The 17,477-nt window shown below is 33.9% G+C and overlaps 1 pseudogene; it reads right to left on the bottom strand.

Annotated features, from left to right (window-relative positions):
* The window catches only part of LOC138310777 (uncharacterized), a 64,022-nt pseudogene that overhangs the window by 28,008 nt on the left and 18,537 nt on the right, over positions 1 to 17,477 (bottom strand).

Raw genomic sequence — 17,477 nt, 5'->3', positions numbered from 1 at the left:
AAAGAAAATATTTCGCGGCGATTCCATTTGGCGCTTGTTTATAAATCACAACTATGCGACAAACTGAGTTTATTACCAGTAAATAAATGTTTTTAAATAAGAATTGTTTCCTATAACAGAAAAGGATCGTCATACACGAGCTGTTGCACGCCTTGGGAATCTACCACGAACAGTCACGGCCGGACAGAGACAAATACATTAAAATCAATCTAGACAATGTCAACCAGACGAATCGGCATAACTTTAACAAGTATGGAACTGATGTGGTGGACTCCAGAGGACTGCCGTACGATTTTATGAGTATAATGCAATACAGCTCTAAGGTGAGTTTGTTAGTCTCCATAGCAACAGTACAAGTGTTTCCATAGCAACATTGACATGCTCAACAAATCAATAACGTTTTTGGAAATCTGTGATTTTTAATGGTTTTAAGATGTTTGATCAATAAAATTTCGTTACATATTAATCGAGTTTCAGCGCAAACTCTGGTTAATTTCAGTAAACAATGCTTTACCATACGACGAAAAAGGTATTATTCATTTGCCAAAGGTTTTTTTTTAAGTAATACATGCATATCCTATAATAAATGCGTTGTTCATATATGTCTGAATAGATGTAAGTGATATTGTTTTGTTTTCTCGGTCTAAAATGTTAGAAATAAAAAAAAAATTAAAAAAAAATAATAAAAAAAAAAAAAAAAAATAAAATTCAAAAAAAATTCAAACGTTACATGCTAAAAGTTTTTTTTTATGTTGTTTGGTATTTATCTATTTATTATCTTGAACATAATGACAATATTCGAATGTAGATGAAAGGATGTTTTGTCAATATATAGGGTGTTGTAGCCCAATGTTTTTGATATTAAGAATTCACTATTCACTATTAATGACAAAAACTATTTTTTCATCCGGGATGAAAATACGTTTTCCTCATTTTTTCATTCCTAATATTTATACAAATACAAATTTAAAACAGTATTGCGCTAAATGGATTAAGTATTCTGCTTGTGGCGTTGACATTTAATATTTTTTGTTGAATTTATCGTTGACAAAATGTTCAAAATGAACTAAAATTAAATTGCACCAAATTAAAATCGATTGCTGTAGTTTGGAAATAAAATTCTAAAATAAAAATTATTATCAGAAAGATTATTGATACTGATACACATCATGTTTTTTTTTTAATTTTCATATATGAATTAATTTGTTGAGTTTTGTAATTGTTCTTAATTTGTTTTTTAGGCGTTTAGTAACAACGGGAATTACACTTTAGAGCCAAAAGGAGCCGATAGGGACAAATTTATCGATAAAATGGGTCGAGTAAATACAACAAGTGGTCGAGATAACGAAGCCATAAACGCCATGTACAATTGTCCAAAAGGAGGGAGGACATGTAAACATTACCCGTACTCGGTAAACATGTTCCGGTAATACAAAAAATCATGTAACAGTTTTGTTCAATAAAAATGGGAAATATAAAGATATATACCAATCTATTGATTATCTTATAATATCTCCAAGGTACTGAAGTTGGCGTTGGAATCCATAAATAATTGAAGTCAATTTAAATCGTTTGTTTCAAGCAACGCTTTTAACCACAGTACGTGTCAAGTGGTTTTGTTGCCAAAGACCGCCAAAGTGTCGGGTTCTAATGTCTTCCATTCAATCAACCGGTTGAATTTAGGCTGAAACACCGGCTGACACCTACTCAAAACCCGAATGGTCACCCGTATACTGGGACCGACACCTTGCGACATGTTGTTGACGAGTGTCGGAGATTAGTGGAACAAAGGACTTGGCTAATGATTGACATGTCACTGCAAGATACATTGGTGTGTATATAAATGTATATCAATTTAATTTACGAAGGTCAACGATACTTAGTATTGGCTAAATAAGAAATGCACGTAGAGTACTGATACGACACTCGCTCCGGTACGACATGAAACACGAATCATAAAATTGTAAACAATATTTGACATACTGTAAACCAACTTATTTTCGCGAAGACTTATTTTCGCGTTTTTATACCTAAGGACATTTTAGCGAAGATTTAATTTTGTGAATTAGACACCCGGAGACCTATTTTACTTGTATTAAAAAAGTTCCTTGGATATTTGTTATCACCCGGGAAATCCGCATAAATCAATCGCACGCGAAAATAAATTGATTTACAGTATGTCAAATATTGTTGACAATTTGATGTTTAATGTTTCATTTCGTACCGGAGCGAGTGTCGATTACTAACTTACAAAGTAAAACATCGAATTATTATAACACATTGGGAGTCCATGAAGGAATTATAATAAAAAAATATTTTCAAGATGGAGCAAAAACTGTTTCATGACCAAATAGTTGAAAAGGAATTCCAAATATATTACGACCGTAAGGAACATACTGTAAAGTTGCTAATATGCGCGAATTCATTCAAATTCGCGAAATTTAAATCCTTGCAAAATCATTGTTTTACATACCAAAGCCATTAGTGGTGATGTCGTTTTTAATGGTTACAAAAATAATCCGCAAAAATAAACTACCAAGAATAAGTTCTAAACGGTATTAATCTTGAAGTTGAAATTAAAATTTAAAATATTGAAAGCAAAAACACACTGCAATAATGGATGAAATGAGCATTGAAAATATAACCACTGCAATAATGGATGAAATGAGAATTGAAAATATAACCACTGCAATAATGGATGAAATGAGAAGAGAAAATATAACCACTGCAATAATGGATGAAATGAGAAAAGAAAATATAACCAATGAAGTAAATAAATAAATAACTAAAACAAAAGTTGTAACCGACAGAAAAATAATGGAATCGATATTTAAGGGAAATTATTTGAACGCATCCTCATGACAAATAAACGATGGATAACGATTATATACCTACAAAAGGGACAGAATCATACACAATTTGTTAATTTTCTCTCTGTAAATACACTACATTCAACAAGTTATCAAATATTGATACCATACTCTAGAGATAAAGCGTTATTAGTTTTACAAAATCGCTTTAATTATTATCTGATAATCCTAACGTCATATTTAATTAGGTCATATTTTATCAGTGACGTGAGATAGATGGCCGCTTTAATCCTAAGGTCATACTTAATTAGGTCATACTTTATCAGTGGCGTGAGTTAGATAGTCGCTTTAATTATTATCACTATATCATCATGTTCGTATAATCAGTAGGAAATATATCGTAAAAGCTAAACGGAATACCTATCCTACGTCCGGTAGCATATAACATGTAAATAATTATTATTTTCTTAATTACTTCATATCAGTTTCAATATACTACAAAGTAATATTTGATCTTATTATTATAATTAAAATGACACTTCAACATTAATATTTTAAAAACCCAATACCTTTTCGAAACGGCTTTTGCTTTTTTTTAAATGTGAATGTAAAACAAAGATTGATAATTTGTCGCAAAAGTTATTAACTTCACGTTAATACTATACGTATTTTCACCTTCTGAACAATTTAATTTCAAATATTCAATATGTTAATTTTCATAACGCAGGTCGTATTGTGTTTCCATGACTACGTAGCTTCCAAATACACGACCGTATCCATGGCGTGACATCACTAACCACGAGTTCCGGGACTCACTTTTTAATTCGAATATTCTATGATCAGGTGATACATAGATATGAAACACAATACACATTTTGTATCTAGTAATATCAGCATAGTAGTGTAACAACAGAAATTTACATTAGAAATAGTGAATAACCTTAAAATCAAACATCCATTATTTACGGATGTTATCTAGAATAATCAGTACCCTGCTGATATAGATACCAGTGGTCTGTATACTATAATACTAAAGCATAGCATAGGCGTTATCAGTGACAGTGTTCCACGGTCAACATTGACATCAGTAAATAGTGATAATGTTATACAAGTCTAAATCGTGGGAGGCCAAACGTTTGAACAAAGAAGTTCTTAACCCTTAAGAGCTATGGGAAAGGATCTTTTACCGAGTTTGGCAATCTATTTTGTATTTTTATCGACAGGTAAGATTGTTTCTTTTTTAATTATTTTTATATGGTAATGCTTGAAAAACCTTTATAAACCTAATGTGACATTTTTATTTACTGAACACGATGAGAAATGAGAAAGATTTTCATAATTGTATAATTGTTAACCGATACCAAAACATTACAATTGGTACTAGAACCCGTTTTTACCTATATATTCACATAAAAGAGGCAAAAGGAAAACATATTGTAATATGCATATTAGAAGGATATATATAACACCTGAAGAATCTGAGTCTGAGTCTGAGGGCTTCTTTCGATGGAGCGAAAGCCCTAACGTCAGTCAGTCGATATAGTTTATATACATGGATAGCTAAGATGCATCTGCCTTCGTATGTCCAATAAAAACACACACACTCACACCTTCACACACACACTCACACATGTGAGTGATGAAGAGAAGAATTTATACTATATTTGAAATCGGCAAACAGTTCCGCCGATACTATCATTTGTTATATTACCATTTTTATCATACTATCATCATTTCAAACAAACTAGTAACTTATTCGGGCTTTTCACATTCCTATTGTTTTTCTTCTGTTTTTTATTATTCTTCTGCATAGAAAGTTGTATACAAATGACCTCCGACATGGTAATAGATATGCCAATGAACGTATAATCATATTGAACGACATGAGTTGAAGGTGTGAAAGCAGCGTTTTTATGTGTTGGTCAAGATTCCAATAGGACCGCTATGACCTCACTTCCGATTTTAAAACTGATAGATTATGTGTAGAATGACAAAATGGAGCCAATAACTTAAGTAACATTTTTAAGTTAGACGTCAACTTCTGGTAGGAAATAAGGATCAAATTCCAAAAGTACAACATTTCGAAAAAAAAACATCCTAAAATCTTCAAATGACTTTCTAGAAGGCCCATGGATCTAAGATTATGTCTGTTACATACTGACACAAATGCCTTCCTATCTTGTTAATTTTAAAAAAACGTTGACCTTCATTCAAGGTCACATGGTCCTAAAATCCTAATATTTTCAAATTATTTCTTGAAGTTCTTGAAGGCAATATACCTAATATAAGTATGTAGCATGCAGATATAAATAGCTACCAAATTTGTTAATATGAATGACATTAACCTTCATTCAAGGTCACATAGGCCAAAAATGCTATAATCTTAAGTACCGTCTTCTGAAGTTCTAGAAAGACCTTACCTAATATTAGGCCTGTAGCATGCTGACATAAATGGCTACCAATTTGTTAAAATGAATGACCTTGACAATATTGAAGGTCACAGGGACCAAACATAAAAAATATGCAAATGACTTCTTGTGAAGTTCTAGAGGAAACAGCAACCTAATATTAGGTCTGTAGCATGCTGGCATAAAAGGATATCAAGGTGTTTTTTATAGGATTGACCTTGACCTATATGCAAAGTTGCCTAAAAACCTAAAAAAAACTGCTTCATGTCAAGTTCTTAAAGGCCTAGAGACTTGAAATCGGAAATATAGCATTTTGAGATAAAGCGCTACTAAGTTTGTTAATATGAATGGACTTGACAAGTTCCTAGTTGGTGTGAAAACCCATCAAATTGTCTAATGGCAATTTCTAGTTTTAATGATGAATCTATCATTTGTTCTCCTTCAAACAATGTGCCCACATCTAAAATTATTGAACTTTATTACACAGCATAGTAAACGTTAGAAGTATATAAATTAAAACAAACCTAGACACATACAGTTCTATATACTTTAAATGTCACCATGTAATTAAAACATCAATTTAATCCCTGTCATAATGTGGTTTAAATCGTTTAAACTTAGTTTATCATAAAACAAGGTGGTCCAACCATGTTATTCGACCGCGTCATTATTATTGTAAGATAAACGTGGAATAAAAACAATATAATGTCACATGTAGTTTTGACGTCATAATCTAGATATGACGTCACATGATTCTCTCAGTAGACGGAAACGTCACATCCGATCTACTGTTTTATACAAAACGACGAAAATTTTACTTGTATCTCTATTTAACAAAAGTTATGTGATAAATATAATCTTACACTCGTTAAATAATTTGATATGCTACTTGCCTAAAGATGTGAGGTAAATACATTATTGCGCTCTTTTGTGTGAATTTCATATAACATAGCCACTTATGTAAGATTCTCTTACTTTTATTACAAAAATCGTGAGAGGACAAAGCATAAGAATTTTACCTTATCTCAAGAATTGCATATAAACCCAACGTCATGTAAACCCAAATGATCAAACATAGATGGACTGTTTTACTCTTTACGTAAAAAAAACATTTCGATAATCACATTTGCATTTTAGATTTCCGTCGTTTCACCAATTCGAAAATTGCCTAATGCATTGACAAGTTTTAGAAGGATATTAAGGCAGTCGTATTGTTCAGGTGCTTAATATAAAAATAATACTTTGTACTTGTATGATAATTCCACAATGTATAAAATCGTAATATAAACTCAAACAATTATTAATAATTTAAACAAATAAATTTTTAATGGTGAAAAGACTTACTGCGAAGTGTGAAAATGAACAACAATTTTACATAATTATGTAAGCTTCAATAAAACTTTTTTTTTTTTTTTTGCTTTGAACGCTAGTTTCATTTTCCTTGTTTGTTTTCATAATAATGTTAATGCATCATTTATATGGTTGGTCGCTTTCAGCAACAGTGTTGAATTCTAATAACGCAGAAGGGGATCTGATATATCCATCACCGACCTTGCCAATTTCGTACAAGTTTATATCCGAGCCTGCAACACGGAATGATGCTTCTAAACTCTGTATGGAATCCAACGGCAGTTTGGTTACAATAGACACAGCTGCTAAATTTTATGACGTACACAATATTCTAAACCAAATATATAATAACAATACGGAATGGCTCGGGTTTTGGATTGGACTTCACAAAGCCCCTAAATGGACATGGGTTGGAAGTAAGCTGTTTTCAATATAGATCTAGAAGTAAATCAAAAGACAATAAATATTTTACTATTATATGCATATAATGTTACGTTCAATCTAAAGGTCCCATAAACCAATTTTCTACTACAAAAATAGTTAAAATCATATTGATACATTTATTCAATAACGATGGCTTGTTTGAGTATTGATTGAAGAGTTATCCTTCAATTTTGCATCTTTGAGGTATTATGTTTGTATTCGTATTACAGGCCTTTAATGAACAGATGACGCACACACTATGTGTAACTTTTTAGATGCGTTGGGATCAATTGCACATAATCGAAAGATAGATAACATAACCAATGATTATGTTTTTGTCATCGATTTTGTCTTGAACAGGTGAGGAATATTTGAAATATTTTTGATTGGCATCCAGGAGAACCAAAGATAAATCAAAACACCCAGAGGATCGGTTTAAGGTAATTCAATAATGTAATGATGTAAACGTGATACAAGTCGTAAACTCATTTACTAAAATAGAATAAATCTTTGTTAATAGAATCGTACATGGATCTCTACATAGGATACTTCAACACGAGTGTAATAATTTGGCTATTCAACATTCGGCTGGTCAACACGCTGACCAGTCAAATTTTGATATCATATTTGACTTATCCCTGTCAGTTGACAAACACATGTTTGATATTTTTCTCTCTCTCTCATAATAGGAACAATAATGAAGGAATTTTATTAGCATAACAGATATAATAAATTCAAACATTTTATTATATAAATCGGTAATTTGTTTCAGCTTTTGTAAGACAACGCAGTCATACCATTGGTTAGCCCTCTCTGGAAATGAGGAACGAGTGACGTCTAACGGAATAACGCTGAGTAGCAAATATATATGTCAGTCAAAGTTGCGTAAGTATCAATAAAGCAATTAGGTAGGATTATGCATCAGATTAACGACATCGCATTGAAAATAGCAAGGTCAAGGCTAGCCTACTACATGCAATTTAATACATAATATTGTTGAACACACAGTTCTCTGATTTAGGGCTGATATACATGTAGGTATAACGTTTGTAAGAGAGGTGTGTAAGGTTTTCCCTATTAGAATTTTTCTCTAATATGTGCTCCACTGAAAAGTTATCAACATATTCCTTATATATATAGATATTTTCTATTTCTTTAAAGTCACACTATACGTAACTACATGTAGCAGCAAAAGTGTTAAAAGTTAAATTCAACCCCGATATTGTTAGCATTTTGTAGATGTAGTTAAAATTAAGCAATATCATATTGATGATGATTTATCAATAATTTTGTTACAACAGTTGTTGAAAGCCAATGCTTGTAAACATGCATTCATTTGAACGTGGTCGCCATATAAATTACGATTATTGCCGAATGGCAGTCGGAAAGTTCATGACCCGTTCTCGGAAAGACGTTACGTAGTTACGGTAGTCACATGGTGTTCTCGCCAACGACGTTACGGTGTCGGGCTAACTTCATTGTATTTGAAAAGTGGGACCCCACTTATCCATGTTCGATATTTATTTTGATTTTTATCAAAATTTTCAGAATCGTTACTGTCCATCTTGACTTCGATTTAGTCCTATCTCTGAATGATTTACAACAGGATTATTGTTTTTCAAAATTCTTTTAATTCACAAAAAATAGTAACATATTGGGTACTTTAAGATGATGAGTTAAGTTGAAGTTGACAAAATCAATTAAAACATTCCTGTAGAGAACACGAAACTCTTTCAAATGGTCTACATATTTCCCTGTATATCGGCCATCGTTTCTACATAAGCAAAGAAGTTAGGCAGATATGTTTATTTTAGATAAGTCAAATCAAATAGTACACTCACTTGAGAAACACAGATGAAATCGCTTGGGGTATTGGAGTGAGAAGAAACGGGAGAGCAGGGAGGAAATCCACGTGATCGGATAAGTGTCCCCTGAGCTTTTCACGTCTGTGCTGGGAATTGAACCCCGGCCGGCTAGGTGAAGACGGGTGGCTTAACCTCCCGATCACCCGATTGTTCAGTACTTATCAGTAACGACGTTGATGTGGATATCGTTGTCTTCTTTTCCCAGATAACGAGAAATGCCCTTTTGAAGCGTGTAACTCGTATCCGGAAACGTGCATAAGTTATAATGACAATTGCTTCCACTTTGGAACAAGTCCTGATCCCATCAATCCCTATAATTGGAATCAAGCAAACGATCACTGTACTACAAATAATGGACATTTAGCCTTCATCAAAGACGAAGCCACCGAAGATAGCATAACCACATATTTAAAAGAACACCCACGCTTGAATGGAAATTACTGGTTGGGTGCTTCTCTTAACGGCTTACATTGGATTTGGCCCTCAGGTAGGTTTCCGAAACTGCAAAAACTCAAAAGTAATAATATATTACGTAAGTGTTTTACATATTAATTATCTTTCGTAAACTTCTGAATTTTGGAGTTGAACTGGTTCTTTTTAGCAAATCCTCCAGATGTTTGTTTTGCTCATTCTGTTTATCATTGTTGCAGTACTGAAATGTCAAATAAAGAAGAATAAGGATTATTCGACAGACTGCTTATTATTATAAACACAATACATGTTTTATTATGCGGCATAAGCATAAATAGAAAAATGTTATGTAATCATATATGTAAATAAATTTTATTTGATCTAGACTTTTTGCAAGTACCAGATAAATCTACTTCTATTGTAGATCATATATTTATCTTTATTTTAATGTGTTTCGTTTGAATATGTCTCTATTGATTATGTCTCCAGAAATAGCCTTTACTTGAAATTTGTTCGGAATAAGATTATACTATGTCTATGTTCACATTTGGTTCAGGCCATTTGTGAAATAGTGTTGTTCAAAATGCTTTGCCACATAATACCTGTTTGCATTTTAGGCAATGAATTTTCAGAAGCAAACGTCGAAAAATTGTTGAATAAAGCAACAAAGTGTGCTGTAGGCCAGATGAATCAAGGAACATCTTTTGGTGTTTCTGATAAAGCATGTGATGAAAAACACGTTTTTTATTTGCGAATATGGTGAGATTCAATACCATTACTTTGAACTAATCATATACATTTTGATCATTAAAGATGATTGGAAAGAGAAATTATGTTATCATGAAAACGTTTAATTTGTAGAGGATACAATAATATCTTCAAACATGAAAATGACCATAGATTAAACGACCAACTATTTAAAATCAGGTTGTCTTCTTTTTCATACGTGAAGACGCTATACGTATAATAGCGATGTTGTAGGGTATATTCATTGGTCGAACATTACTTAATCTTAAATTATTTATCTTCGTTTTCATACTAACTCACAATTTCTGATTGGTCGAGGATGAATGGCGCAAAAACACGACGTTATCGTGAAGTTTTAATTTGGAAAAAGAATTCCCTAAAAACCAATGGAATTGTACAATAAAATTGTTTTATTTGATCAAATAAAATGTAGTCTTGAAAATAGTTATAAAGCATTGATATGAAATGAAGAGACGTAAGGTACGATAACAACTGTTATCGTTCCTTCGGAACGAAATGTTAACACGACAACTTTTAGCTATCAACCCGCTTATACATTGTAACCGCGATTTGAGTAATAAGGAAATCCAACGATATATTTTGCTGAAATTTTGAATGTAAGCTAATCACGGCGTGATCTATCGATTGATATAATCACCTTAGCTGTGAAAATTCAAAACGACGAGATATTTTGGTGTAAAACCCCCAAAATCGGCATTTTGACCACTGATTTCTGTTTAATCTATCCTAGTAAATAAATTTATAAAGCTGAGAAGCTAGAACTCTACATATAAAAAGTCCTTGTAATTCTGAACAAAACGGTAGTTCTTACTTTTGGAAATGTTATATACAACGGCCACAATACAGCCATGAATAAAGGTGGTATTTCGCAGGTTCTCGGTAAATTTCCACAACAGACGAGATATTTCGGGGTCCCAGGCGCCTTCCTTCTGAGCTATTCTGAACGATTGGACCGGCAAATGTACCATTTAAAAATGAGTGATATTTTTGAAATTTTCTGTAGAAGTGACTAAACATTATAAAAATGAGTAAATAATGTATGCACTAAACATCAAATTTATGTTACAAAATGCGCCCAACAAGTGCAACAGTGAAATGAATCTATTTGTACTGTCTCGAACGCACAAAATCATGGCGCAGACTATCGCGCCCCCTATAAGGAAAAGTGTTAATGTTTGTATCCGGTTGAGTAAAAACGTTGAAGCCGCCTTGATGTTCAAGTTAAATCCGGCATTATCAGGTAAGTAATTGTTCATTTTACTTGTTATAGACATCAATATCATTATCGGTGGATATTAGTATTATCAGATATATTTGATTGTTTTTGTAGGCCTGCAAATATAACGTTAGGTACTGTTTACAGTCTGTTTATGATCACCATCGCGAGTGACTGTCTGACAACAGAACCATGCATGTGTTCTAAATCGTGGCTTAACAGCACGTAAACTGACAACTGTACCGACTTTGAGGCAGATGCCGTTTGAATATATGTATCTCCTAATATATTGTTTGAGCATATGATTAAATTGCTAGTAGTTAAACCATAAAGTCATGCACACTCACATGTAACGTACGTAACGTTAGCTTCGTTACATGTCATTTCGGTACATGCGGAAGTCTTTTCGGTATCATAAAGTGAACAGGGCGAAATGACTTTCAGAAGGTACCGAAACGTCTTTGAGTAATCTGAATATTAGACAACTAAAGAAAACAAACCAGAAAAAAAAATGGTAACAATGTACATGTAGTTTGACAATGGATATGATCAACATTATTACATGTAGATATGGACATTTGTATGCACTGCAGTTTTACATGACACATAATAATTGCTTAGGCTTAAGTTACTGTACAGACTGGGTGGGTGAGGGCAATAATATTAATGAAAATTCATTTTACAATTTTGCTGTGTTGTGTATAGTGATAGACAACTACTGCGTAATAAATTAGGATGCCGACAGGAATCATCAGATTGACCCGTGTTGTGAAAATTAGCATACATGTATAATATCACTCTGACCCATTTAGCAATGTTATATACAGTCATGTTATAAATGTTGTAAGACGAACGTTATTGTGGCGTCGTAGATATTAATGACGTCTGTGATGTTGTATGATTATCTCGGTTGACACGTCGAATCCAAGCCTGATTCGCCACTCTTACATAAAACAGAATTGAAACTAAACAAAGTAATCCCAATTTTGACCCAGAGCTTAAGCCCTGGCTATTCTCTCAAGGATTCAATAGATCTAGAATTAAATAAACAATGTTCAAGAAAATTTGTAAGATTTTTCCTTGTAAAGGAAGTTGTTGATATCTTCTTGGTGCCCATGGACTCTGATCTGGTGGTCATTTATTGAGGTCAAGGTGCACTTTAAACTAAGCACCATGGATGCCCTTTTTCCTGCAGGGGCGTAGGAAGCGGGGGGGAGGGGGGGGGGCAGGGTGGGGGGCAAACATGTCTTTTTGCCCCCCCCCATTTTTGCCGAGTGAAATATTCTAAAAATTCACATTTGAAAGAAAAAAGGGTCCTCCTACACATTTTTGAACTTTTTAGAAAATATTTCGCTGCGTGTTTCCTAAAACATTCAAGCATGTAATGTTCAAAGCTTTAATAATGAAAATTCAATACACACGAACTAGACTAAAAATGTCCACCAAGGAATTATACTATTACAAAAAATGCTTCTTAAAAGATTTATTTGTTTATATGTCTTAGCAAGACAATCAGTTGATTATTATTTTGAGTTACACAACAATGTGCCGATGGTGTGAATCCGGTATGTTCAAATCCCTCGGACCCCCAATAAATATGTAATGATATATGAAAAAAGTAAATCAAGTATCTCCTGTGGGTGCGGGGCGCAGGGGTGGGGGGTGTTATGAAATTATGAAATATTGAGGACCTTTGCCCCCCCACCCCCCACTACGTTTCATCTTCCTACGCCACTGTCCTGTCAGAATCACTGAAGTTTTGACTATGTTTTGATTAATACTAGTTATGTGATAAATAGAATCTTACACTCATGGCTACATCATTTGAAATTTATTAAACTTAAATTTATAAAATTTGAAATACCACGAGCCTTTAAGGATATTTTGACATTTTATTTCCAAAATAACAACAGTTTTCTGGGTTTTTTTAAAATATCATACAGTATCTAGGTATAAAAGGAGACCTAGTTATAACATTCACTATACATTTGAGTAGTGAATGTCAAACTTGTAACAGCCTCATCAGCTTGAGAAAGGTTTTCAAAATGTTTCTAAATCAAAAAAAACAATTAAAAAAAAAAAAATTGATACATTGAAAGCCATTTCGGTTAAGGTATAGACTTTTAAATATATGATTTGCTTGCTGTTGACATTTTTTTTCATCTGTGATGAATAACACTTGGAAACGGTAACTATTTTAAATACTAGTACCTATATATATATATATATGTAGGTAATCTTCCTCAATATAAAAATTAAATATGATTAATAAAACAAAAGACTGAAGTATGAAAGATGTACCAATTAAGTAATTCATTTCTGCGTATGAATAAAAGCTACAAATAGATCCTTTAATGTGATGATTTATTTAACTGATTTTCATATCATTCAGCAGTATCAAGGATTTAAAATAATTTAATTACCTGGTACCATATGTGTTCCAATTAGGATGTACAATTCGGATATAGAATAGAGTTTCTCTTTTTTTATTAGTTTAACGTCCTATTAACAGCCATGCAGGGTCATTTAAGGACGTGCCAGGTTTGATGGTGGAGGAAAGCCGGAGAACCTGGAGAAAAATCAAACGACCAGCTGTCAGTACCTGGCAAATTCTCCACATAGGATTAATTCGAACTTGTGACCCAGAGGTGGACGGCTTGTGGTAATTAATATGTTGGGACAACTTTACCACTTGGTCACCGTGGCCCCACGAATAGAGTTCTCATAAAAGGTCTCATAATGTTATGATAATTAGAAAGATTGGCACCTAATATAACTCATTACCCTAATTGCCCAACATGATTTTCGAATTAGCATTATACATTTCCAAGGCATTTCTTGATTAAAGCACTGTATTGTTAAATATCTTATGCAAGAACATGTATGATCAGATGCATGTATACCATCAAACAACTGACTTACTTGTTAAAGGGTACGTGGGTTTTAAATTAAAAACTTTATATTCTTAAATGTTCATATGAACAGTTTTCATTGGAATTGGATAAAGGGAGGTAATTGGCTTATTATTTTTTAAGGTATATTTTCTAGCAAAATGCTCATATCACTAAAAGAATTGCAAAAACAGAGAAATGTATGTTTTAGTTTTGGATTGAGTATTCGGTCAGACCAATATTGTCTATATTTTGACATTTTTTTTATCTACATGTGGAAAAACAGTTTCTTATTGATAAAATGGGGGTAGCAGAGACTTTTACATGATTATTCGTGATGTACATGTATAATTACAATGATATTTTTCAAATCTTTTGATGCTGTGTCATTATGAAACGATAAAATCCATATTAAATGAATTCTGGTTATTTTATTTTTTTTTATATTTTTTTTTTTATTTTTCAAGACATTTTATAGTACATTACATAATACAGGCATATACACATTCACTCCGACATACCATATACATTATAACATGTATGTATGAGTAAATTGCAATCATATGAAGTACATACATACATTTATACATCTATTGCATAGATTTATACATTTTCTGGTTATTTTAACTTGATTATAGCAGTAGTTTTATTTTGTTTTTTTTTCTCTCGTAAAATAAACTGTTTTAACATTTCTTGTTCTCTAGAATGTATGTATTTGTAAGAGATTGAGTGCCAGCCAGGCGATATTGTCTATTATTACCATTTTTTAAACTTTTTTTTTCGATAAAAATGGGGGTAGCTAGCAGAGACTTTTGCATGGTTATTCATGAAAATGCATATTCCAGGCAGCAATAGCAATTATGATGAACTCCTTGCTTAATTGTATGTCATAGGGACAATTATAAAATGCCACATTCAAGTTTTAAAGTCTCCCTTTATTTAAGAAAAATAGCAGAGTAATAGCCTAATCCTTCTCCATACGCCAGGGGTTGGTTTGAAGTTGGGTGTCACTTTCTCTGTAATCTTGAATAGGAAGTCTATGCAGGACTCAGTTTTGAGGTCACCTGAGATGAAGTCTCCAGTGAACCCTAATCTAATTTTGCAGAGACCTTTCAAGGCCAAAGGTCAATCAAAATTGTGAATTATATGGTCCCCTAGGAACCTGAGGGTTGGGGCCAAAGGGGTCAATTAGGCTAAAACTTCAACAATCTTCTTCTAAAATTCAAGAAATAGTGGAATCAAATAACTCTTCATAAGATGGAATCACATGGGGAGGGGCTCAAGTTTACTATAGTTTATTTAGGTAAAACACATTTTTGAGCATTATTTGGTCATTTGTAATAGAAAATGAATCAGAATTATCAGTATGAAATGGTCAATGAATCATATTAACATTATTTCCCATAACTGACCCCCAGGGGCCTGAGGGGTGGGGCTAAAATGGGTCAAATAGGATAGGCTTAAACTTCAAAAACCTTCATCTAAAATTGTGGAAATGGTAGAATCAAATACTCTTCATAGATGGAAAGGTCTTAAGGTCCTTTACAATAATTATGAATTATATATGAACCGTGGGGAGGGAGGGGTCAAGTTTACTATAGTTTTTATAGGGAAAACACATTTTTGAACATTATTTGGTCATTTGTAATAGAAAATGAGTCAAATGTTGTCAGAATTATCAGTATGATATGGCCATTGAATCCTATTAACAAATTTTCCATGACTGACCCCCCCGGGCCTGAGGATTGGGTCCAAAAGGGGTTTCTTTTAATTCATAAATGCTTTTTTAGGTCATCTGACCCGAAGGGTCAGGATGACCTATAGTCATCATGTTTCGTCCGTCGTCGTCCGCCGTGCGCCGTCCGCCGTGCGCCGTGCGCCGTCCGCCGTGCGTTAACTTTTCACATTTTGAACTTCTTCTCAAGTTCTACCAGTGCAATTTGGCTGAAACTTGCATGAAATGATCCTGACATGGTCCCGACGAAGTGTTGTTATTTTTCGGGTCGATCCGAAATCAAAGATGGCCGCCACAGCCGCCATCTTGAAAACACATTTTGAACTTCTTCTCAAGTTCTACCGGTGCGATTTGACTGAAACTTGCATGAAATGATCCTGACATGGTCCCGACAAAGTGTTGTTATTTTTCGGGTCGATCCGAAATCCAAGATGGCCGCCACAGCCGCCATCTTGAAAAACACATTTTGAACTTCTTCTCAAGTTCTACTGGTGCGATTTGGCTGAAACTTGCATGAAATGATCCTGACATGGTCCTGACAAAGTGTTGTTTATTTTTCGGGTCGATCCGAAATCCAAGATGGCCGCCATAGCCGCCATCTTGAAAACACATTTTGAACTTCTTCTCAAGTTCTACTGGTGCGATTTGGCTGAAACTTGCATGAAATGATCCTGGCATGGTCCCGACAAAGTGTTGTTATTTTTCGGGTCGATCCGAAAATCCAAGATGGCCACCACAGCCGCCATCTTGAAAACACATTTTGAACTTCTTCTCAAGTTCTACTGGTGCAATTTGACTGAAACTTGCATGAAATGATCCTGACATGGTCCTGACAAAGTGTTGTTATTTTTCGGCTCGATCCCAAATCCAAGATGGCCGCCACAGCCGCCATCTTTAGAACACATTTTGAACTTCTTCTCAAGTTCTACCGGTGCGATTTGGCTGAAACTTGCATGAAATGATCCTGACATGGTCCCGACAAAGTGTTGTTATTTTTCGGGTCGATCCGAAATCCAAGATGGCCGCCACAGCCGCCATCTTGAAAACACATTTTGAACTTCTTCTCAAGTTCTACCGGTGCGATTTGACTGAAACTCGCATGAAATGATCCTTGACATGGTCCAAACAAAGTGTTGTTATTTTTGGGTCGATCCGAAATCCAAGATGGCCGCCACAGTCGCCATCTTGAAAACACATTTTGAACTTCTTCTCAAGTTCTACCGGTGCGATTTGACTGAAACTTGCATGAAATGATCCTGGCATGGTCCCGACAAAGTGTTGTTATTTTTCGGGTCGATCCGAAATCCAAGATGGCCACCACAGCCGCCATCTTGAAAACACATTTTGAACTTTTTCTCAAGTTCTACCGGTGCGGTTTGACTGAAACTTGCATGAAATGATCCTGACATGGTCCTGACAAAGTGTTGTTATTTTTTAGGTTGATACAAAACCCAAGATGGCAGCCACAGCCGCCATCTTGAAAACACATTTTGAACTTCTTCTCAAGTTCTACCGGTGCGATTTGGCTGAAACTTGCATGAAATGATCCTGACATGGTCCCGACAAAGTGTTGTTATTTTTTGGGTCGATCCAAAATCCA

Source organism: Argopecten irradians, chromosome 16 (genome assembly GCF_041381155.1).
Source record: "Argopecten irradians isolate NY chromosome 16, Ai_NY, whole genome shotgun sequence".
NCBI classification, from domain to species: domain Eukaryota; kingdom Metazoa; phylum Mollusca; class Bivalvia; order Pectinida; family Pectinidae; genus Argopecten; species Argopecten irradians.
This window is presented reverse-complemented; position numbering and strand designations above follow the sequence as displayed.